The 23,501-nt window shown below is 40.4% G+C and overlaps 1 protein-coding gene across 4 annotated transcripts in view; it reads right to left on the bottom strand.

Moving 5' to 3' along the window:
* SRGAP1 (SLIT-ROBO Rho GTPase activating protein 1) overlaps positions 1 to 23,501 on the bottom strand; it is a 303,623-nt gene that overhangs the window by 262,397 nt on the left and 17,725 nt on the right. The window lies entirely within an intron of this gene.

Here is a 23,501-nt window from a genome sequence, read left to right as displayed (position 1 = left end):
AGTGTCTTTTAATTTCAATGCTGCAGTCACCATCTGCAGTGATTTTGGAGCCCAAGAAAATAAAATCTGTCACTGCTTCCCCTTTTTCTCCATCTATTTGCCATGAAGTGATGGGACTGGATGCCATGATCTTAAGTTTTTTGAATGTTGAATTTTAAGACAACTTTTTCACTCTTCTTTTTCACCCTCATTAAGAGGCTCTTTAGTTCCTCTTGCCTTTCTGTCATTAGAGTGGTATCATCTGTGTATATGGGGTTACTGATATTTTTCCTGGCAATCTTGATTCCAGCCTGTGATTCATCTAGCCTGGCATTTTGCATGATGTACTGTGCATATTAAGTTGAATAAGCAGGGAGACAATATACAGCCTTGTTATACTTCTTTCCCAATTTTGAACAAGTCCATTGTCCCATGTCCAGTTTTAACTTGCTTCTTGACCTGCACACAGGCTTCTCAGGATACAGGTAAGGTGGCCTGATATTCCTGTCTCTTTAAAAATTATCCACAGTTTGCTGTGATGCACACAGTCAAAGGCTTTCATGTAGCCAATGAAGCAGAAGTAGATGTTTTTCTGGAATTCTCTTGCTTTTTCTATGATCCAATGATTCTTGGCAATTTGATGTCTGGTTCCTCTGTTTTTTCCTAAATCCAGCTTGGACCAGTACAGCTGGAAGTTCTTGGTTCATGTATTGCTGAAGCCTAGCTTGAAGGATTTTGAGCATAACCTTATTAGCATGTGAAATAAGTGCAACTGTACAGTAGTTTGAACATTCATTGGCATTGCCCTTCTTTGGGATTGGAAGGAAAACTGACCTTTTCTAGTCCTGTGGCCACTGCTGAGTTTTCCAAATTCTAATGACAGAGAAGCCTTAAATGAATGATTAGCTCATGGGAGATGCACAGTAACCATCAGACATTCTTGTATAGACAATCTGTAACTCAGTAGTGTTTAGTATTTACCATATTAGTTCATTCAACAAATATATATTGAGCCAGTATGGGTGCAAGCTACAAGTTATGTGCTTGGGCTAAGACGCAACTACTTGGTATGACACAGCTCTGATGACTATGAGGCTTCGGGCCACTTGGAGGGAAAAACCAGTCTGGTTGTTAGCTGTGCACTCCCCACACTCCCCACACACTCCCAAATAACAAAGATCTTCAAAATAGAAACCAAAAACTCTGAGCCCATTGGGATTCTCTACACAGCACAAGTTCTAGCATTGCATTCCACTATTTTTACAGAGCAAATCTCTGGCAAGTTGCATGGCGATGCATTTCTTACTAGTATTTGCAGCTGCTGTGGGTCTATTTGATGGGGCAATTTGCACATGACAGGCTGTTTGAAAACCTACTTGAGAAGAGGGCTGTGAGGAAGGAGATCAGGGGGCCAGGCCAGAACTGCCACCACCTCCTCTTCCCTCTGCTTCCAGGTCTGGAATTCTGAAAGGAGTTTAAAGTGCTCCTGCAAGAAGAGCCCTCTGCTGAATCGGAAAGGCATTATGTGTGAATCTTCAGGGATGGCTCTGTAATTCACCCACTGACTCCTTTATTCCTTCCACAAACTCCTTTATTCCTGTGTGGAGCACTGAGCTACCACTCTGAGTCTGGCCCTGCCCTGGGCACTGGGGTCACGGGGGCGAGGAGGCTATAAGGTGGATGTTGTTCCCATGCACACAGGGAGGCGAAGGGCTTTCAAGGCAGAGAGACCATCAAATGGAGAGGATGGGGAGAAGTCTGTGTGGCCACAGGAAGCAAAGTTTAAGGAAAGAAAAAAGGTGCAGTGGGGGTGTGTGTTTTTTTTTTTTGGACCAGTCCTGTACCTCAATGGCCTTCTCCACCCATGGTCCATCTTGGTTGCCAGGTACAAGCTTGGTTCCAAGCAGAATCCTGCCTGATGTTCACCAGGGCTTGCAACGGTCCAGCTGCCCATCCAGGACCACAGGCCACTGGGTGGGAGGTTGGGGTAAATGGAGATTTGCTCTGTTGTACTTTTGGCCAAAATGTTAGCTGCTGCACTGTTTTGTGGCAGGATTACCCAACAACATGGGCCAGTCTCATCCTTATAGGGTAAAAACAGAAGATAGAGATATATGTCTGGATAACTGTAGTTGTCAGTTCTCAGTTTTGACTGCTAAATTTTCAGTCAATGAAAAAAAGCCTTTCTATACAGAGACGTCCCTGGTGGCTCAGACAGTAAAGAATCTGCCTGCAATGTGGGAGACCCCGGTTCAATCTCTGGGTCTGGAAGATCTCCTAGAGAAGGGAATGGCTATCCACTCCAGTATTCTTGCCTGGAGAATTCCATGAACAGAGGAGCCTGGTGGGCTACAGTCCATGGGATTGCAGAGTTGGACATGATTAAGTGACTAACACTTCCACTTTCATACAGAGAAACAAGGAAAATGCCTTTAAAAGCTCAGCACTAGCTCTAGAAAAATGTCAAGGAGCAGTGGGCAGGGTTGAGGGTATGTTTATTTTGGACCATCTTGCATACCCACTGGCCTTCTCCATTTATGACTCATCCCAGCTGCCAGACGCAGGCTTGGATCCAGGCTGACCCCTGCCCTGTGTTCACTTCAGTTTTACCCTGAGGCAGAAGAAGATGAAAGCCCAGAAACGCCTGAAGCCTTGGACATGCTAACCCTGTAATTTGGTTCATCTTGTGCTTTAGAGCAAATCAACTTGAAAAAGAAAAATCTGCACGTTCCAAACAAGATGAGTCAATGCCTGCTCCTGCAAGAGCCAGTCTCTATAAACAAAAACTAAACCCAAAAGGACACATGGAAAAAGCTACCACAAACTCAACAGTATTCAGGGCAACAGATAAAAACTGCAGCATCTCCACACAGAGCTCTAGAGTTTTGGTTGAAATTCAGATCAAGGCTGGATGAATGTGTGTGAAAGGTCAAACACCTAGCAGCTGCCCTAGGAAAAGTCAGGGGAATTGGGAGACAGAGATGACGGCAATGACCAGGCAAGAGGAGCCAGGAGCTGACTGATGTTGCAAAGCTAAGCGTGCATTTCAACACTCAGAACACAGAGAAAAATCAATTGTACACCAACGTTTCTGAAAAAAGAGGACACAACGCAGACTTGACAGATCATCTTAAAAGCCTCAACTGAGAGTCCAGTTTGAAATCTTTCAGAGAGGAGAAAGGAAAAGGCTAAACTTTGTGAAGGACAAACAGAGCTTTTCAGGCTATTACCTTCAAGACATCATGAATTAGAGCAAGAAGAGGGAAGTTCTGGAGCAGATGACAAGATGAGCCATGTGGATAAAGAGCTGAAAACCTTAAAAAGTCATTCAAACATCTTGAAGAAAGGTGGAAAAAAATCATTCCTTCTTCTCAAAACAGACTCTGACCCTTGAACTAAAAGCTCATGATCATGAGTGAGGGTGCGGGAGGACCTACCCATTTCAAGACAGGAGGCTGCAGACCTGAGACAACTCAACAGAAGCCTGAGCTTCTAAAGTGGCTCCCCATGCACCTGATGAGCCAGGTGGCGCATCTGCTCCCATCCCTGGGCATTGGCTGCTACTCCCTTTAAGACAGGAAGGTCTCACAACCTTCCTCTCAGAGTCTCTCTTTGGATACCAAGCCTTTTGCTTCCTCCTTGCCAAATCCAAAGTTTTCAATGGATCCAAAGGGGGCGTTTATGGCAAGAGGATTTTCTCTTTCTCTCCTTCCTCCAGAAAGCATGGATAACCCCTGTCCACCACCCAGCCACCCTCCAGAAGCACAAGCTGACTTTCTATCAAAGGGCTCTTCTCCTTGCCCTCCCTGGTGGGCAGAGGCACCTAAAAGCAAAATTGGAAGTTAGTTACCTTTGAAGGGGCAGTCACCAAGCTTCCATATGACGCCACTGCTCAAAATTCTGACACACAAGTCTTTAAGTCATTCTGCATCTTTTTCTTCTGATGTATTATTTTTTTTAAACTCAGTTTCTAAATTTTTTTCCAAAAAATTTTACTTAATTTTTTTTGGCTGCCCTGGGTCTTCATTGCTGTGGGCTATTCTTTGTGACAGTATGCGGGCTTCTCACTGTGGCGGCTCCTCTTGCCTCAGGGTATGTGGCATCTTCCCAGACCAGGGATTGAACCCATGTCCCCTGCATTGGCAGGTGGATTCTTAACCACTGGACCACCAGGGAAGTCTTCTTCTGACCTACTTATTGAAGTATTTACATCAAGTAAAAACAAAACAAAACAAAACTTTTTCATTGGGTCGGCCCAAAAATTTGTTTGGATTTTTCCATAACATCTTACAGAAAAAAATCAAACAAACTTTTGGGTCAACCCAATACATAGTGCAATCGGATATAAAGTTATATTTTTGCGAATTTGCAATCTCATATAAAGTTTACACCGTTTTTGGTGAAAAGAGATAGTTTAAATTATTCTCATTATTATACATTCTATAAAATATAAACAGCAAAACTGAATCTGATGAACCATTTGCTAATGATATGATGTCCCCAAGCAGTTCAGCTACCAGGGACATCTGACATAAAAAAGTGCTTCTTTTCCTGTCAGTAGCTCTACGGGGCACAGTAGTGAGAGGAAGGTCAAAAGCAGTTGGGCTCCATAAACTCTAGTTGCTTAAAAAAAAAATCTACTCAAATAATGTAGGACTCAAACTTAACAACGATGTTCAAATACTATGAGTAAAAATCTCAGTGACTAATGCTCTCCATACCTTTTGTTGAATGCATTCAAAAGAATTTCCCTTTAAAGGAAATGTTAAAATAGAAGAATGTCTTGCTGAACGGTGAGCAAGCCCCGGGTAGGGCTGTCAGCATTAAGACGTATTCTGGCACTAGAGGCATTTATACACGTTCAGCAATTTTGTATATGCAAAATGTCATCTACTTTTAGTCAGAATCTATATATTTTTAAGCTTTCATTTTAGGAAGATGTTTGGTCATAAGAACAAGAGTATTTGCAATGAGATATGTGTCAGAATCTACCATGTGGAACACTTCGAATGGCAGACAATAAGAAACCAAGTTTCCCTTCAACTTCCAGTTAAAAGACATACTTTCTAAATTACCTTTGCTACTATAAAAGTGTGTTCTCCTTCAAGAGATGCTTTGGGAATAGCCTGGGATGGACAGAGGGCAGGTCCATTTGTGACCAAGAAACAGTCCTATAACTTAATAAACATTATAAACATTTTCATGATGTTTTCTAATATTGTATTCCACTGCTAATTCAATGGATTAGTTTAATATGGTTTGCTTATTATTTTTGCTAGAGTTGGTAATGTATTTCAAGAAGCTGTAAGTTATCTCTCAATGTTAAGTATTAAAAAGTCAAAAATAGCTTTTATTTCAAGAAGAATTAGGTTAAAGAGGTAGGTTCGATCACACCACCATTTGCCCTGCTGAGTCTCATTCTGCTTTGAAAACTTCATGAAAATGAAGACATTCGGGCTCAACAGGAAAGATCCCTGCTGGCCTAACCCTAAATGGGGATAATGGTGTTGGCAGGTGGCCTACATGCCCTGCTACACAGATGTCAGCTTGGCAGCCTGTGGCCCTGACCAGGAAGGCTAACTCTCAAATCGCACAAAGAGCCAGACCTGTACTTTCCCTGGGTTGTAACTGGATATCTCCACACATGCTTCAGGAACCAGCCATGGTCTCTGGGGAGCCCTCTAACAGAGCACAGAAGCTTCTGCTGCTGACTGCTCACTGGCCTTGAAAAAGTTCCTCTATGAAAAGGCTACCAAATGTCATGGACTAAGAGTTTTGAGAGAATTGTTCTTGGTCCGGTGTAGCCACGCAGTTAATATTTGGGTACCTAAGTGAAACAAAACCAAGACACCCTGTTTGTTTTCAGACACCCAGGAAGTTACTTTGAAAGCAGTTACTTGATTCCAACAAACATTCTGTAAGTAAATTCAATAAATTTGCTAGCTATAGCAAAAGACTTAGATTCAATATGAATATGTCATTTTGAACAATTTAAGAGTGAGTAACAGATGTCTGGTCTTTTAAAATTTTACAGGATAAAAGCCTTTCAGTGGAAAACAGACTCATAGATACAGAAGACAAGGTAGTGCTTTCCAGTGGGGTGAAGGGAGTGGGGAGGGGCAGGAGAGGAGTAGGGAGCTAAGAGGTACAAGTGAAGTGAAAGTTGCTCAGTTGTGTCTAACTCTTTGCGACCCCATGGACTGTATAGGAATTCTCCAGGCCAGAATACTGGAGTGGGTAGCCTTTCCCTTTTCCAGGGGATCTTCCCAACCCAGGGATCAAACCCAGGTCTCCTGCACTGCAGGAAGATTCTTTACCAGCTGAGCCACAAGGGAAACCCAAGAGGTACAAATTATTATGTATAAAATAAGCTACAAGGATATATTGTAAAATACAGGGAACACAGACAATATTTTATATTAACTATAAATGGAGTATAACCTTTAAAAGTTGTGAGTCACTATGCTGTGCATCTGTAACTAACATCATATTGTATATAGGGAAAGGGAAGTCACTCAGTTGTGTCTGACTCTTAGCGACCCCATGGACTACAGCCCACTAGGCCCTCCATCCATGGGATTTTCCAGGCAAGAGTACTGAAGTGGGGTGCCACTGCCTTCTCCGTATATTGTATAACTATATCTCAATTAAAAAATAAATTAAGAAAACAAATAAATACCTTTTAACAACATCATAAGCACTGGAAAGTGAAGGGAAAAAAGTTACCCTTAATCCAAATACTAAAACATAGCTATTATTTATTCATTTCAAAATGTGTAATCTACTTAATTTTATGTTATATATTATGTTATATAAATTATATCCATGCTGTATATACAACTTTATATTCTATTTTTCCATTTATTTTCTCTATTGCTAGTTTTCATGATGTTTTCTAATACTATATCCCACTGCTAATTCAGTAGATTAATTTAATATGGTTTGCTTATTATTTTTGCTATTTTTTGAACAATTTATTTTAATAAGCTATAAGTCACCTCCCAATGTTAAATGTTAAGAAGTCAAAAATAACTTATTTCAAGAAGTCCAGAAGCATAAACATATATAAAATAGTTAAGAAAGGCAGAAATATGTTAAATTAGTATTCTGCACATTTAAGTAGTTTTCAAATACAACTGTTTTTGATACTCTGAAGGCTGCCATTTCTTTTCAAAAGTGTTATTACCCCAATAAATAATCCATACAGACAAGTGGTAATAATGAATGCTAAAGAAATAATGGTATCACTAAGCACTTTACACGAATTGTCACATTTAATCTTCACAGTCATCTATGCCCTTGTACTATTATTATCCCATTTTACAGATAAGAAAAAGTGAGGCTCAAAGAGGCTAAGTAACTTGAATGAGGTCATAGAGTTAAGACGGGAATTCAAGATCCTCATTCAAACCCAGCATTTAGTTAAACATGCTATTAACTTCACCAGTTCCCCCAAGGAAAAGATAACCGCCAGAAACCTAACCTATTACTATAAGCTATCAACTGATTTTTAAGTTCTTTTTCCTTGAAAATAACTGTAACATACAAATGACTGATACTCTTTCCCATCCCCAACATACAGTGATATTACTCTATATACATATACATATCTATATACATATGAAAGATCCATAAACGCTCTACTGTAAAGCATCAATGATCTGTAATATCCCATGCAAGCACTGTGATATAGTCCAGCCTGGTCATATGTTCGCACACCATTGTGTCTACTCCAGAAAATCACTATCTGTACGCTCAAGAGCTCAATGCCATTGAGTTTCATCTAAGGTAAGGTGTGGCCCTGACAGTTTCCAGAAAGCCACTGTGACAGTTTGGAAGCTGGTAGCACTGCTATTGGCTGCTTTCCTACAACACTGTTACACAATCGGCGCCCAAAATTGAGGGATGAGAAAAACACAACTTCCCAAAACACACAGTCCATGTTCTTTCAGGTTATGGGCATTGGAAATGTGTTGACAGCTATGTGTTGCTCCGGAGTGACCCCCCTTCTCCTCCACCCTTTCCAATCTGGTTAAATTTCTGAGAGGAACCCTAGCAAAGTGAAGAGCCTGAAGATAAAGGATGTCAGTCTGGTGAGAGGCCTGGACAGCATTGCCTACTCATTCATTCACACATCAGAACATTTTCAAGGTACAGCTAGAGTGTGCCAGGAGCCAGGGAGCCAAAAAGAAAATAAAATTAGGCCCTATTGTTATAAAGCCCATGGTTCTGGCCGTGGAGGTGGGGTAGGGGTGGGGAAGTCAGAGAAGATAATGGAAATATTAATGAAATGTTGTTTAACAGAAGTAATGGGAGGTGCTGTCAGATCACTGAGGATGGAAGGGAAAGTGAGGACCTGAGATTCCTATACCCATGCTTCTCGAGGTCTAGGCTCTCAAGATCAGCACTGGACCCACTGGGACCCCCCTGAGACACTCCAAGGGAAGTCATGCTGATCTAGAGCAAACCATCAAGGCTTATTCCCTGATGAGAATCTCTAGGTACCTCAAATCAAACTATTTGCATGGGCAGTGGAGAGGGGTGGGGTTGAATGAACAAAGACTTGGGCAATAAATAACATTCACTTGCAGTTGGTGACTACCTTTTAAGAAGGGGAAAACTCACTCTCTATTTAGTGGCTAATTCTGTTCAAGAGTGACTGATAGGGGGACTTCCCTGGTGGTCCAGTGGCTAAGACTCTATGCTGCCTATGCAGAGGGCCCAGGCTCGATCCCTGGTCAGGGAACTACATCCCACATGCTCCAACTAAGACTTTGCATGTTGCAACTAAAGATCCCGCATGCCTCAACTAAGACCTGCTGCTGCTGCTGCTAAGTCGCCTCAATCGTGTCCGACTCTGTGCGACCCCATAGACGGCAGCCCACCAGGCTCCCCCATCCCTGGGATTCTCCAGGCAAGCACACTGGAGTGGGTTGCCATTTCCTTCTCCAATGCATGAAAGTGAAAAGTGAAAGTGAAGCTGCTCAGTCATGTCTGACCCTCAGCAACCCCACGGACTGCAGCCTTTCAGGCTCCTCCATCCATAGGATTTTCCAGGCAAGAGTACTGGAGTGGGGTGCCATTGCCTTCTCCACAACTAAGACCTAGTGAAGCAAAATAAATACCTATATGTCTTTTTAAAAAAGAATGACTGATATGAGTATTTTAAAAGAATTTCCATGAACTGGCCTCCCCTTAAACCAGTGCTCCTAAAAGTACAGTCAGTATAGATCTAAAAATCATTTACTACCAGGCCCCAAAGAAATAAGCAGGCAAAGTAAACACTTAGAAGCTTGAGGTATTTGTTGGATCTCGTTAAAAGAAAAAACAGGGTTTTGTATGTGTTCTGTTTGTATTTATTTCATTTTTGTAATAAATTCCTTTTATCATATTTTATGAAAGCATTGGTCCGTGACAGATAAAAAGTCTTTCAGCACAAATAATTTGAAATATGCGCACGGTCAGTTGTGTCTCTTTGCGACCCCATAGACTGTAGCCCACCAGGCTCCTCTGTCCATGGAATGTTCCAGGCGAGAATACTGGAGTGGGTTGCCATGCCCTCCTCCAGGGGATCTTCCCGACCCAGGGATGGAACCTGGGTCTCCTGCACTGGCAGGCGGATTCCTTACCATTAAGTCACCTGGGAAGCCTAGTTTGAAAGACATGGCTCCAAGGCCCCAAATAACTTTGAGGGCTTAAGTACACAGAAATGCATTTTTCCCCTTTAAAGAAGAATAAGGAATGTAAAATAACAATGAAGTTTTTTTTTTGTTTTTTTTTTTAAAAAAGCATGTAGCCTTCAAGATATGGTTCTCACCCAAGTTTTTAAGAGCTGTTGTTTATTTGGTTTATCTTTCTCAGGCACTGGGCCCTCACACTTCAAAATTCATGGGCACATCAATCCTCAGCAACCTAACAAGGTAAGAATTATCATTGTTTTACCAATGAGTAAACTGAGCCTTAAGAAAGCTACATCACGAGCCAATGGCTTGCAGCTAGGAGGGAGCAAAGCACCAAGATGAACCTACCCATTTGCAAAGCCAAACCTGATACTGTCCAGGAGAACTCAAAATCTACTCAGTTATGAATAAAGCGGTGTAATGTCTAATCTCTTTAGACAATCAAGGCATTCCCCATCACCCCACCTGTACCTAGGAATGTGAGAGAATTAACTAGAAAACTCAATTGTCATATAGCTTCAGAGACCAAAAGTTGACAGTTTATCCTTTTAGGATAAAACTATAAGCAAAAAGAATAGAAAATTACAGTGTTTATTTTTTTGGCCACACTGGTCGGCTTGCAATATCTTAGTTCCCGACCAGGAATAAATCCAGGCCCCTGGAATGGAAGCACAGAGTCCTAACTGCTAGACCACCAGGGAATTCCCTATAATGTTGATTTATATGTGTTTAAACTAAATAATGAACAACTACAACTCTGAAGGCAAGAATTTATCTCTGATTTTAAGAAAAGATACACCAACATACTCTCAACTACCTGCGCCCAGAGGTTGGCAAACTACAGTCCATGGTCCAAATCCAACACAGAGGCTGTTCTTAAAAATACATTTTTATTGGAATACAGCCATGCCTGTCAATTACAGTATTGCAAAAGGCTGGTCTTGGCTAAAATGGCAGAGCAGAGTAGTTGTGACAGAGACTATAAAACCTACAAAGCCTAGCACGTTTACTTGCTGGCTTTTAACAGAAAACGTTTGTCTACCTGTGCTCTCTGCCAGTAAGACAGGCAACAGCGCAGAGCACGAATCAATGACCTAAGGCCCCCATCTCATCTGCATTCGGATCAAGAGTCTGAAACATCAAAACTCCTCCCACATTGTTATTAGGCACAGAAAGCTGACTTGCATTCTGGATATTTTTCCTTTGTCATCTTTTTAAAGGAGAGTGAGTGTACCCACTAGCTAATCCTCCCAAATAAGGATGGTGGAAAGGCAAAGGGTTTTAAGAGATCCTCAACATAGAAAGGCTCTATCAGCAACCGGGTAATAGCGGTGTATGAGGACCACCACTGACTCCAGACACACATTCTTAGCACTTTCCATATATTTGTGAGCATTTCAGGTAATCCTCCCAACAAACCCATGAAGGTGCGCCCACCGAAGCCCAGCGAGATTCAGAACCTGATCAGAATGATGGTGACTAAGCTAAATGAGCGCCTGCCTGACCAAGAGTTTGATCTCAACAGAAATCTGTGACTCCAAAGTTCACCCTCACAACCACTTCTCTGTAATGTCTGCCAGGCCAGCAACACGTGAATTAATCTAAATTAATCTAATGTGTGTGTGTATGTATGTGCTCAGTCACTCAGTCATGTCTGACTCTTGTATAACTCCATGGACGGTAGCCCACCAGGCTCCTCTGTCCATGGGATTCTCCAGGCAAGAATACTGGAGTGGGTTGCCATTCCCTTCTTCAGGGGAACTTCTGGACCCAGGGATCGAATCCAAGTCTCCTGAATTGACAGGTGGATTTGTTACCACTGTAATACCTAGAAAACAAATTAAATTCACCTCAAAATGTAAACTAATTAGTATATCCAAATTTTATAAGATGAGAATTTCTAAATATTTTAGACAATCAGAATGAAGTAAACAGATGTTTGTAATCATCACTTTTGAAAATAAAGGCTTTACCCATCGACAATTTTATTTACTTAAATGAATCCATTTCTGCTTTAACAAAGAACAGGGGGAAAAAATGTGACCGAGACATATCTTAATTACAGGTTTTTTTGGTTCTAATATGAACTGTATCTTCCTATTAGATTATACTTTCCCGAAGAACAATGCATTTAAATCCTTCGGAAGGGAAAAATACTTTGCAGTGACTTTATGGTTGCAAAGAAGTAAGAAAGCATTGGCAATAAATAAGAGAGTCAAGTTTTCCCAAAATACACACACGCCAAATGAGTACAGATTATAAAACTAAAGAGGCATTTCCATCCATTATTTTCAATAATACTGCTACTTTAGGAGGAGTTGTCCAATTCCAAAGCCTGGTTCATAAAAAAAGATTCATTAATAATTTCCGAACAGAGATGGATGCTGTCAACCAAAATATAAACCATAGTGAGAAAATAAATTGTACTTAATCCTAGAAACTTAAAATACTTCAGCTGATCATTTATTTCTCATAGATGATAAATTAACAGAATCATCTGTGTCTTCAAAGTCAATTTTGACATATATCATTCTGTTTATCACAGAATTTTAGTAAGAAATACTTGTCCCATAGCATACAGACAACTGCTAAATGGCAAAAACATCTTGAATTTTGTAGTATTTAAAGATAATTCTTCTCCATCAAAGGGTTATATGCTTTTTGGAATTTGAGTTTCATAAATACTGTAATTTCACTGTTAAACATATTTACAGGGTCATAAATATTCAAATTATGTAATAAAGATAGCACAAGCAGCTGATAAAATGTGATTAACATTCATTTACAGTAGCTTAGCTGGCTTTGCCAAATGCTACTTCCCATAAGAGGCTATGAGGTTCTGATTGCATTAAGCTTCCTGATTATCTTTCTCTATCCTATGGTATTACACCACTATTTCTGAGATTCCAAAAATCATCATCAAGTGAATTTCAAGGTTTTTTGAAGTTCACAAGGTCTATAGTTCAAGATACTAAGATTTCCCCAAGTGCCTATGTTTTCTGAGCTCATACTTCTGATTTGTGTGTCCAAAAACAATAGCTGCTTTCCAAATCTGCCATTTTTCCAGTTTACCTCTATAAAACAGACCTCTAGCAAAGTGTTTTTGAAGCTTGGTTTCATGTAAATAAGAGCACATTTTTTTTAAAGCACATTGCTCTCAGTGTCTCTTGTCTATGTCTGATATATTCTGTCTCGAGAGATACAATAAACATGACTATTATGTTCTAAACAGTAAACACCGCTGTCAGCACATTACTTCCATTAAGTGATTCTATCATTTGGTTTCATAAACAGCAGCTGGTGATTCTTGCTGAGTTTCATTGCTTCTTCAGAGTGATCAGCCAGCCTTGGGAAGTGACTAGTTACACACAATTAAGAAACTTTGTATATTACAGAGACCTCTAAACTTGTAATCAACTATGGATTCAAATTATGTCCTTTTATAGAATCATAGATTTTTGTATAACCAAATATACTTCTATTGTCCCACCAAAATACCTTCCAGGCTATTAAAAAATATGCCTATTCTTGCTTAAACTTGTAACTTTACAGCCAGTCTAAAGGGATGTCTGAGGTAGTTCAGTCATATCTTGAGTTCTTTGTGTTCTAAAATTTGAAAACAAATTTTGAAAAAAAAAGATAAATAAATCCTAGTGCCAATTTATCCATAAAATATGCCAATAAACATATTTCTGGTTCAACAACATACTGTTTAGCATAGTGCAATTTTCCTTATTTACATACATTTCACAACTCATAAGAATATAAAAATTCTCAATTGGGAACAGCTAATATTTTAAAGCTTTCATAGTGGTGACCTTCTGTTAGGAAACTGAAATAAAAGAAAGTGTTTTAAAAAACTGATTTTTGAGGCATCATTCTAGTCTTTTATACAAATTCATTCATTTAATCATCAATGTAATACATACATATAGAAAATTTGGAAACCACAGAAAGATTTTTAAGTTGTCTGTCCCATTTACTCAGAAATAACAATGGCAATATTTTGAGGTAAGTATATCATATTTTGGGCTTCCCTGGTGGCTCAGCAGTAAAGAACCCGCCTGCAATGTAGGAGCCACAGGAGATGCGGGTTCGATTCCTAGGTGGGGAAAATCCCCTGGAGGAGGGCATGGTAACCCACTCCAGTATTCTTGCCTGGAGAATCCCATGGACAGAGGAGCCTGGAGGGCTACAATCCATGGGGTCTCAAAGAGTCAAACATGACTGAAACGACTTAGCAGCAGCAGCAGCACACACACATATCATATTTTATTCACCACAGTTTTTTATTTCTCTACTTAATGATATGTCTTGAATAGTTGTCTTTAAACACTTTTCAGAGTCATAATATTAGTGCTTCCATAACATTCTAATACTTGTACATACCATAATCGATTTATTTCTTGGCTCTTAGATATTCATGGGGCTTATAATTTTCTTTTTTAAAAAATATTTGGTTGCAATGGCTCTCAGTTGCAGCACGCAGTTTGTTTGTTTTAGTTGCAGCATGGGAAATCTTTTAGTTGGAGCATATGGGGTCTAGTTCCCTGTGCAGGGATCAAAACTGGGCGCTGTGCATTAGAAGTATGGAGTCTTAGCCACTGCACCACCAGGGGAGTCCTGTGGCTTATAATTTTCATTAAAAAAAAACAAACAAACAACTATGATGAACATTCTTATCTCTGGTTATTTCCTTTGGATAGATTTCTACAAGTGAGATCGTAAGGTCCAATTATACTCCAGAAAGAGTGTATCAATTTACATTCCCTAGTGAGGAATTCCCTGGACTTCCCTGGTGGCTCAGATGGTAAAAGCGTCTGGCTACAATGCGGGAGACCTGGGTTCGATCCCTGGGTTGGGAAGATCCCCTGGAGAAGGAAATGGAAACCCACTCCAGTATTCTTGCCTGGAAAATCCCATGGACGGAGGATCCTGGTGGGCTGCAGTCCATGGGGTCGCAAAGAGTCAGACATGACTGAGCAAATTCGCTTCAGTGAGGAATTATGTTTATCATGCCACACCCCAAATATTATCCTAAAAATTTTTTCCTGACTAAAAAGGAAAATCACATCTCATTTTTGTATGGTCAACCTGTGTAGCAAACATTCCTCAGTTATGGTGACATGTAACTTTTTCTCTAAGTAGACAATTTAATCATATTAAATAGCATTAATATTTAGAACACCTCACATGACAAACATCACACACACATTTTCCTAGAACTCAAGGAAAAGTCAGTGAAACTAGAGTTCCCTCGGGTAAATATTTCCTACCAGAAGTCAGGACATTAGGATTTTTTTCTCAGATTAAATTCATGTTGAGGCATCTAAATGCCAAAATGGTAGAAGCAAAGAACAGAATATACTGATTTAGAAACAGTGACTAAAATAAAATATAATGAAGAGTGAAGCATTTACCACAGAGAAATGGCCGTAACAAAAACGAGCCACACAAGCAACGGCACCATGGAGAGAATACACAGAACGAGTAACGCGTCATTCCCAAATGATTCATCGCAACTTTTGGAAAAAAGCCCAAGTCCTAACTGGAGATACCCTCACCCACACTGTATCTGACCCTGAATTCTTTTCTGTTTAATATCCCTCAAGAGCCCAGGAAGCTGTTAGAAAATGGATACAACAGATAACAAACTCCTAGCTCAGATGAACTTACTGGGGAAATGAAAAACGAGATGGGGAAAGATTTCCTCTTTGTAGAAATGTACTACTGGACAAAATTTGTAGAGGAGATACAAAAAGAGCTTTAAAAAATAAAAAAAGAAAAGAAACACAGAGCTGCTCATTGTTGGCTAAAAGTGGCCTGCAGACTAGAATTCTGGACGGGAGACATCTCATACGTACCCCGAATTGAGTACATTCAGTTAGTGCCCAAGGCACCACCCCCATCTCTAGCGTGTTAGGAGACAAATGAAAACACGCATTCTTCGAGCAGAAGAGTCTAGGGAGGTCCAAACAACAATCAGCACTGACAACAAGTAGACTGCTAGTTGCCAAGAGGGAGGGGGAGTGGGGGAGGGATGGATTGGAAGTTTGGGATAAGCAGATGCAAACTATTACATACAGAATAGATAAACAACAAGGTCCTAGTGTAGAGCACAGGGAACTATATTTGATATTTTCTGAAAAACCATAATGGAAAAAAATATAAAAAAGGAATGTATACATATGTATAACTGAAGCACTCCTGTATAGTAGAAATTTATACAATGCAAATCGAGTACATTTCACTAAAATAAATTTTTAAAAATATTGGTAACAATGTATTTCTAACATTTCTACTAACAGATTATTGTAATTCTATATATTTGTGAACAAAACTCTTTTTCATGAACTTACTTTATCTGGTGTACGTTTTGAACTAAAAGATATGGCAGTAAACTTCTAGGATGTATTAATAACTCTGAATTGACTAGGTTTCAATAGATAAAGGAATGAGTAATGGTTCACTCGGTCAGTAAACAGCTTTCTAAGTCATTCTAAGTGCCAGGCACTGTGCTAATGTGCCAGTAACAGTGAAAAGTTCTCACTGGATCCTAGTCCTCAGAAAGCTCCCAGGTTGGCAGGCTAAATACACACTTAAACCTTTGAGAGGAGTTGTCAAAGGGCTTTCATGCCATCAAAATTAAAGTCCCCCAAAGTGGCAGCATTCTCAGGATGAAAATAAAAATCACCATTTTTTCCCTTAAGACAGAACATGAGAAGAAGAAAGGGATAAAAAGAGAGTCCAATAGAACTGACTGAAACTGACTGATCCTTCCTTTTCAAATACTTAATTCCAAACACATACTTCTGCATTTATCACATGACTCCATGAAGGAAAAATTCCAAAGTAAAAAGAAAGCCTACTCTCATCCCTTCCCATTCAGTACCATGTGGCTACAGTGTAGTAAGGCTTCCCAGGTGGCTCAGAAGAATCCTCCTGCAATGCAGGAGATCCGGGTTCAGTTCCTGGATCGAGAAGATCCCCTGAAGGAGGGAATGGCAACACACTCCAGTATTCTTGCCTGGAGAATCCCATGGACAGAGGAGAGGGGCAGGCTATTCAGTCCATGGGGTCGCAATGAGTCAGACACGGCTGAGTGACTGACACTTTCATAGTGTAGTAAGGTGATCCATTAGATGTCATATAAAATTAAATGTTTTTAAAAGCATCAATGCAAGTTGAACTTTTTTCTCCAAAACAAAAATAGCCTAAATTTATTTCTAAAAATGCATCTTTTCATGACTTTTGAAATAATAAGCTTCTTTCTAAAAACATTAAGATAACACTAATGATTATTATGAAACAACTAAGAAGACAAATGTCAGGATTAAGTTGAAAGTAACCTTCATTAATTCCTGAAAAAATTAAAACTAGAATTACCATACAATCTGGCAAAGCCAAAAGAAATGAAATCCCTATTTCAAAGTGATGTCTTTGTTCACTGCAGCATTATTCACAACAGTCAAGTCATAAATATGCTCTTCGGTCCATGGGATTTCCAGGCGAGAATACTGGAGTGAGTTGCCATTTCCTTCTCTAAGGGATCTTCCTGACTCAGGAATCGAACCTGTGTCTCCTGTATTGGTAGGTGGATTCTTTAACACTGAGCCATCAGGTAAGTCCATAAGGAATATTACTCAGCCACAGAAAAAGAATGCAGTTCTGCCACTCGTAACAACATGGATGAACCTTAAAGACACTATGCTAGGTGAAATAAGTTCGAGTTAGATGAATACCATATGATTTCATTCACATGTGAACTCAAAAAAAGTTGAAGTTATAGAAACAGAATGGCAGTTGCCAGGGGCTGGGAGGTAAGAAAATGGAGAGATATTGGTCAAACAGTACAAATTTCCATTTATAAGATGAGTAAGTTCTGGACATCTAATGTACAGCATGAAAGTTAAAGCATTAGCCGGTCAATCATGTCTGACTCTTTGCAACCCCATGGACTATCGCTAGGCTCCTCTGTCCATGGAATTCTCTAGGCAAGGATACTGGAGTGTATAGGTGGCCTGCCATGCTCCTCTGTCCATTCCCTTCTCCAGGGATTGAACCCATGTCTCCTGCATTGCAGACAGATTCTTTATCAGCGTGGTGACTAGTTAATAATTCTGTATTATTGATATATACCTAAAAGTTGTTACAAGAGCAAATCTTAAATGTTTATACCACACACACACAAATTCATAACTATGTGAGGTGATTGATGGATTAACTAACTTTAATGATGTGCTAATTATTTCCCAGTATACACATACCTTAAATATACAAATGTCATATGTCAACCAGAGAAGGCAATGGCACCCCACTCCAGTACTCTTGCAGGGAAAATCCCATGGATGGAGGAGCCTGGTAGGCTGCAGTCCCTGGGGTCGCTAAGAGTCGGACACGACTTAGCGACTTCACTTTCACTTTTCACTTTCATGCATTGGAGAAGGAAATGGCAACCCACTCCAGTGTTCTTGCCTGGAGAATCCCAGAGACGACGGAGCCTGGTGGGCTGCCATCTATGGGGTGGCACAGAGTCGGACACGACAGAAGCAACAGCAGCAGCATATGTCAACTACATCTCAATAAAGCTGGGGTAAAAAAGTAAATAGAGTAACCTCCATTAGCTGATACAATGGAATTATATACATATATATATAATATTCAACATAGATGGGAAAAACAAGTATACTCACATCTGTTGTACAGCTGACTCTAAGCCAAGCTTTTATAATAGCTTTACAAGAGTCATTTAATTTCATTTTCCCAGCAGTGCTTATCCTTATTTTATAGACAAGAGAAATGAAGCTCAGAAAGGCAACATGATTTGCTAAAGGTCTTGTTCCTAGAAAGTGATAGAACCAGAACTGAAACCCAGGTCAGATGGCTCCTGGTACTTCAATGCCTCATATACAAATATGCAAATCAGGCAAGACAAATGTTTACAGGAAAAAATAACTAGGATGTTTTTCCATGGCACTACAATCTCAACTGCCTCAATTCTTCAATCAGAACAAACACATACCTGTCTACTCCACAGAAGAATTGTGAGCATTAGGTGTGACTGTGCACGTATGTTCGCTTGGTAACCTGCAAAGCACCTTGCTATTAGCTCCGTAACTATTTTAAAGGAAGGGAAAGGACCAATGGGTAGAAGGTGCATATGGGAAAGTGCACTGCAACTTGGAAGAGGAAGAACTTTCCTCCAATTACGTCTGCCCAAACTTCCTTCTGAAGGATTGAGTTGCCCACCTCCCAAAGGGTTCAAACACAAACCCAGTGACTACTTGTTTGAGATTCTGGATCGGCGGGAAGAAGTTGGATTAGACGACCTTAATATGCATTCACTTCTTAAATTCTTTAATACCTAAAATGTCTTTAATGTCTTAGAATTCTTCCCATAGGAAAGTTATACCCTTCCCTCTTCAGCACCTTTATCCTGATTATTCTGAAATGGAGATTATTATCCTGGAGATTATTCTGAAATGCAAAAGACAAATGGCTACAAAAGAGAGAAAGAACTTCAAATGATCACCTGCAGAAGTAAAAGTATAGGGGCTTCTCTGGTGGTCCAGTGGTTAAGAATCCACCTTGCAATGCAGGGGATGTGGGTTTGATCCCTGGTTGGGAAACGAAGACCCCACGTGCTGCGGAGCAACGAAGCCTGCCCACTGCAACTACTGAGCCCCCACACTCTGGAGCCCATGGGCCACAACAAAAGATCCTGCGTGACACAACATAGACTCAATGCAGCCAAATAAATAAAGAAGTAAAAGTACAGGTAGCCATCTTTTCACCACATCTATTCATTCCTTCTTGCTCCAGTAGCTGGCTTAACTCTGGATGGTGCTCTTTTGGATACATCTGGATTAGTAGCTTTCAAACTTTTATGATGGTACATCCATAGAGGAAAAAAATGAGCATACTCTCAACGTGCTTCCATTTCTACATTTCTACGTTATGTGCATGTACAGTTAATATATATCGGATAATACAAAAATACAAAACCAAAGAAATACAAGGTCTAAAAGAAGACAAAAAACATACAGCATTTTCTCCCAGGCCATCACCGTATACCTTGTTCTCCCCTTTGTAAGCCTGATCACACACGTCTTTCTCCCAAGGGTCATCAAGTCTTTTTGATTCCACCTCTCTTGTCTCCTTCATCTCTTATAGTTTCTACCCCCAAGGTCAAGGTCAGAACTGCAGCCTTCAATATGCCATCGTAGAGTACAAGAAAACTTTTAAACTGGCCTCCTTCGACTCAGAGTTTTTCATCCTCACATCTGATCACATTATCCTAAATGGCTCCCCACTGTCCACACAGTCTAAGCTGCTTGAATAACCTAAGAACATATAATGTAATGATCGTCATCTCACTATGTCATTTCTCACAAAACAAACTTTCCTCAATTTCTAATCTGGAAAATGATATTAGTAGAATGTACGTCACGGGTTTCTTGTGAGATTAAAACAAAATAATGTGTGCAAAGTATACTTACACTGCCAGGCACATAATATACACTCAATAGCTGTAAGCTATTAACAGCATTACCTTCCTATTCTCAGCTTGTTACTGTGCTCTAAGTATTTAAAACATTAAGCTAATGATTCCTCAAAAGAAAAAATACAGAATCTTTGCTGTAGACTTTCCTTTACCTGGAATGCCCTTCCTTTCCCGGAGAACTCCTACCCATCCATCAAACCTAGCTCAAACGTCTCTCCCATGCTGCTGCTGCTAAGTTGCTTCAGTCATGTCTGACTCTGTGGGACCCCATTGACAGCAGCCCACCAGGCTCCCCCGTCCCTGGGAGCCTGTATTAAAACTCTCCCAGGCAGAACTAATTTCTTCCTGTATAAAGTTCCCATAAATTTAAAACACCTCTAACACACTATGTAGAAAATCTCTGTTTATTTTTTCATCTCTAATTCTAGGACACAATCCATAAAAACACATGGGATGTGTTTTACTAGTTATCAATGCAACGAACACCACTGAGCAACTACTATAATGCAAGACAGTTGTCTTAATTAGGGAAAAAAAACCTCCCCTTGGAGAGTCTACAGTTTGATTAAAGAGATACTCAATAGCTGTTTGTTGGATGAATGAAAGATATTTAATTCCAGTATGACTGTAAAAGAATTTAAATCAGAGACCCAGAATCAAAAGTTTCAATTATCTTAACATATAATTCAGTCACATTATAAGTACATTTTTTACGATTTAACTCCATGTCCATCTTTTCTAGGACGAGTCCAAGGGAGGGAAGGAAAAATCTTATCTTTCCTCACCATCCTTTCAGTCTTTCAACTAGACTTTGGCTACGTGTAAGTGTGAGGCCACAGTCTATGAGCAATGAGACAAAGAAGTTAATTTCTGCCCTCTGAGTTTTCACGGATGCAGTTCTTGGTAACGTAGTGACTCAAGGATTTTCAAGAGTAATTCTGTTTAGCTTTTCTCCTTATGGTTTGAGTTGAGATCCTAACTTACAGCAAAAGTTGTGATTGTCTTGTAACCACTGCTATAGCAACGTCATGAATTGTCAGTGAACCTAGGATTTTTTAAAAATCAACCAAAAACTCTCAGGAAACATAATAAAATTTCCTATTTATAGAAAAAACTCCCATCCTTACAGTAACTTGAATTAACCACAGTCGGAAAAACAACAAGCACTTCACTTGCTCCAGGGTTAGATGTCAAGTCTCCTGACTGTCCTGAGTCAGCAGTGATTGTGGAAAATGGAAAGGTGCTATAGGAGGTCTCCTGAATATGCTATCTAGGTTGGTCATAACTTTCCTTCGTCATGTATGGATGTGAGAGTTGGACTGTGAAGAAGGCTGAGCGCCAAAGAATTGATGCTTTTGAACTGTGGTGTTGGAGAAGACTCTTGAGAGTCCCTGGGACTGCAAGGAGATCCAACCAGTCCATTCTGAAGGAGATCAGCCCTGGGATTTCTTTGGAAGGAATGATGCTAAAGCTGAAACTCCAGTACTTTGGTCACCTCATGTGAAGAGTTGACTCACTGGAAAAGACTCTGATGCTGGGAGGGATTGGGGGCAGGAGGAAGAGGGGACAACAGAGGATGAGATGGCTGGATGGCATCACCGACTCGATGGATGTGAGTCTGAGTGAACTCTGGGAGTTGGCGATGGACAGGGAGGCCTGGCGTGCTGCGATTCATGGGATTGCAAAGAGTCGGACACGACTGAGTGACTGATCTGATCTGATAGGAGGTCTTAAAAAGGCCACCTTGCCTCGTGCTCTTTTTCCTTAATTCAAAAGCGCATGCAGATGTGCAGGGGAAATTGAAGCTTTATTCCTCAGGGGCTCATCATGTTCCCACTTTAGTTTTCAATTTACCCAGGTGTGATGTGAAGACTCTTTACAATCTGAGAAACTGACAAATGACAAAGATAGGCGGGGGCGGTAGAACCAGAGGAGGAAGCTGAGGGCTACGTGCATTTTCTATACTCTTAGCTTAAATTGCCATGATTTGATGTCCATTTACAGGAACTGAGAGCAGGTATAAGAAAGGTAAAGATTTTAGGGAAATTGGGGGGAAATTAGCATCCAAATAGGCTAATCTAAAGAAGTTACAAAATTGCTTTGACTTTTCCAGAGATGGGTTCCAAAGCCTCAACATCCCCTGGGACCTTGTTAGAAAGGCAAATACTAGCGCTTGGGGTGGGGCCCAGCAAACTGCTGCAACAAGCCCTCCAGGTGATTCTGATACAGGCTCAGTGGTTCTAACAGAAGTCCTAACACCTCAAAAAGGAGCAACAGCAACAAACCTTAAGTAAATTTAGAGAACCAGCTTAAAGAGATACAATTTCTTTCCCAGCAGAAAATAAGACAAGGCAGGGCGTCTTTGTTGGGGAAGGAGCAGGGTGGGAGTAACAGGAGTTGAAGCAGCAATTTCTTATTCCCAAGAACAGAGCACTAAATATAGCAGGAGTATTCCAAATTAGGACATTTAAAATTCTTCTCCCCACGAATGCCTTTTCTATTGCATTCAAAGAGGCAGTTCCACCATGACTTTTCTTATCAAGTTATCCACTGAGATAATATGGTAACAGTTTAACCTTAGTATAGAATCCTGCCTGCTCAGTCATGTCTGATTCTTTGCCACCCCACAGCTTAGCCCGCCAAGCTCCTCCATCAATGGGATTTTCCAGGCAAGAATACTGGAGTGGGTTGCCATTTCGTCCTCCAGGGGATCTTCTCCACCCAGGGATCAAACCCATGTCTCCTGTGGCTCCTGCATTGGCAGGTGGGTTCTATACCACTGAGCCACCTGGGAAGCCCCTAGTACATAATCGTTGAACAACAAATACAGCCTTTTATTTTAATTAATACAAACTCTATTTATGAAGACAAAGATGGTACTCATTCTTCCTGGCTCTCTGGAAATTTCAAGAGTGTGAATGGCATGAAACCTAGGCATTTCATCTTTGTAAGGCAGTGTCCTTAGGCAGTTCTCTACAGAATTAGAACAGAGGTTTGAACCCTGGTGGCCCTATCATTTAGTAGCTGTGTGATCTTAGGGAAACTATTTCAAGTTTCTAAGTATTGAGTTTCGTCTTCCCCACCTGTAAGGTGACACTGATATGACCTCCCTCAAAAGGAACACACAGATGTAGATGTTACCCGCCAGCACTGTAGGCACGAGCAATATTAACTACAGGCAGTGTTTATACAGTAAGTCCCCAACATACGAGCAAGGTCTGTTGGGAAAGCGTATTTACAAGTCCAATTTATTTGCAGGTCCAACAAAGTTAGCCTACATACCCAACTAACACAGCAGACGATATAGTACTGTCCTGTAATAGGTTTATAATCCTTTA

The sequence above is a fragment of the Bubalus kerabau genome, chromosome 1, assembly GCF_029407905.1.
Source record: "Bubalus kerabau isolate K-KA32 ecotype Philippines breed swamp buffalo chromosome 1, PCC_UOA_SB_1v2, whole genome shotgun sequence".
Lineage (NCBI taxonomy): Eukaryota > Metazoa > Chordata > Mammalia > Artiodactyla > Bovidae > Bubalus > Bubalus kerabau.
The sequence above is the reverse complement of the archived record's forward strand: the minus strand, read 5'-3'. Positions and strand labels throughout refer to the sequence as shown.